Source organism: Tupaia chinensis, unplaced genomic scaffold (genome assembly GCF_000334495.1).
Source record: "Tupaia chinensis unplaced genomic scaffold, TupChi_1.0 Scaffold000449_1, whole genome shotgun sequence".
Taxonomy (NCBI): Eukaryota; Metazoa; Chordata; class Mammalia; order Scandentia; family Tupaiidae; genus Tupaia; species Tupaia belangeri.
This window is the reverse complement of record NW_006159955.1, coordinates 21819-23941: the sequence shown is the minus strand read 5'-3', so window position 1 is coordinate 23941 and position 2123 is coordinate 21819. Positions and strand designations below refer to the sequence as shown.

Here is a 2123-nt window from a genome sequence, read left to right as displayed (position 1 = left end):
TTAACTGAAACCAAGGTGAAGTTATAGAGCCTGTCCGCATTTGGACATCTCTTTCCTGGACACAGAGGTGAACACTAACTACATAGAGGCTACCTGCAAGACCCATGGGAATACTCACCCGGCATGTCCACAGTAGAGCATCCTTCACCACCAGAACAACAGGAAAAATGCCTGTGTGAAGCAGATCAGAATCAGACACTTCAAATTTATTAGAAAGAGTGGAATTCTGTTCATTTGTTCTGTTCTACTGAACCTGATTTACTTCTTCCTTCTCTCACTTCTTCCTTCTCAGAGAGCAACTCTCTCATAAACCAAGATAGATATGGAGAGCCGAGATTTCTGTATAGAAGAACTGGACACCATAATTTATGGTAAGACCTGATTAGATGTCTTAATCGAAAGTCATGGAAGTTAGGGGGGAATGAGTACAGGTCGTGCTGCAATTAGTTTAAAACTCAGTTGCTCTTGGAGCAGTCAGAGAGGGACCGCTTTGTGCTTTTATCCTGCTGACTGTTAAGACCTCCTATAGGGAGCTGCAACAATGCCCAAAAGAAAGGCTGAGGGTCACGATGATGTGAGGCAGGAGCCAAAGAGATGATCAGCCAGACTGTCTGCTATGCCTGTGCCTGTTACCCTGGAGTTGAAACCCAAAAGAGCATGAACTCAAAGGAAAGTAAAGACAAAAAATGAGATGATGGAAGAAAACACAGATATAAACATCAAAGCAATTGCTGCAACCAAGAAAGAAATTGTTAAAGAAGAATATAATAATGAAAATGCTGCAAATTGGGAAGCCAAAATTATAGAGGCACTGGCTCCTGAAAAAGAAATAGAGATAAAATAAGAAAAAATCAAAGATGTCACAGAGGAAGGAGAAAAGAAAGAATCAGTTGCAGCAGAAGGAGAAGAAGATAGAAAAGAAGACCTGAAAGAGGAAGATATAGATCAAAACAAAGAAGATAAAGGCAAAGATGGAAAAGGGAAAGAAGAAAGTGGAAAAGAAAACAAAGATGGAGAGAAGAAAGGAGAAGATGGAAAAGAGGAAGGAGATGAAAGAGGGAAGGAAGAAACGGGAAAGAGGAAGATGAAAAAGGAGAAGACAGTAAAGAGAAGGGAGATAGAAAAGCAGAAGAAGATGGAAAAGAGAAGATGAAATGGAGAAGGAAGACAGAAAATATGAAGGAGATGGAAACAAAATAAAGATGGAAAAGAAGATGGAAAAGAGAAGATGAAATGGAGAAGGAAGACAGAAAATATGAAGGAGATGGAAACAAAATAAAGATGGAAAAGAAGATGGAAAAGTGAAAAAAGATGAGAAGGAAAAGAAAGATGGAAAGGCAAACAAGATGAAAAAGAGAAGAGAGAAGATGGAAATGTGGAGGAAGACAAAAAAAAGGAAAAGTTGGGAAAAAGGGAGGAGATGAAAATAAGTATGAAGTTGGGAAAAAAATTGAAAATGAAGAGGTCAAAAAGATGCAAGAAAAGAGGATTCTCTGAGTTTTATTTAAAACTTCCCTAAGCAGTTTAATAATCTGGTAATAGGTATCTTCATGTCATAATGTTAATAGAGATAAGTATTTTTATTGAATATTTTATAAGCACAGGTTTTCTTTATCATTTATTTAATTTCAGAACAACTTCATTCTTATTGGCCACAGAGTTTCTAACATGAAACATCTATAAGTTTTGTGATTATAGTGATGGCATACATAGAAAAAATTTGACAACTTCTTTAGCAGTGAATTTCATTTTGTGTAAGTTACATATTGAATCTTTGACTCCTAATTCTACTTCTATACGTGTGATAATTTCACAAAGTCAAAGAGTTTCATCTAATATTCTTGTGGTTCTCTAGTACCTTTTATAAAGAAGACAAACTGTTTTCATATAATTTTAAGAGTTAGATTTATCTTTTCCAAATATAACTTTATTATTAGATTGTGAAAAAATAAAGTTGTAATCCCATTTTTAAAAGAAATGCAAATGTTGGGACCAGCAGTTAATGTAATGGCTATGTCGCTGGACTCCCATGTAGTCAACAGCAGTTCGAGTCCCAGACTTGTTGGCTTAAACTCACGCAGTGCACGTGTGTGTTCAAGATCCCAAGAGAAGAATGGAGGAGG

General features: G+C 36.5%; 1 pseudogene; it reads left to right on the top strand.

The window, feature by feature from the left end:
* Positions 1 to 541: 541 nt before the first annotated feature.
* LOC102485491 (high mobility group nucleosome-binding domain-containing protein 5-like) lies at positions 542 to 1149 on the top strand (annotated as a pseudogene).
* The last annotated feature ends 974 nt before the right edge of the window (positions 1150 to 2123 follow it).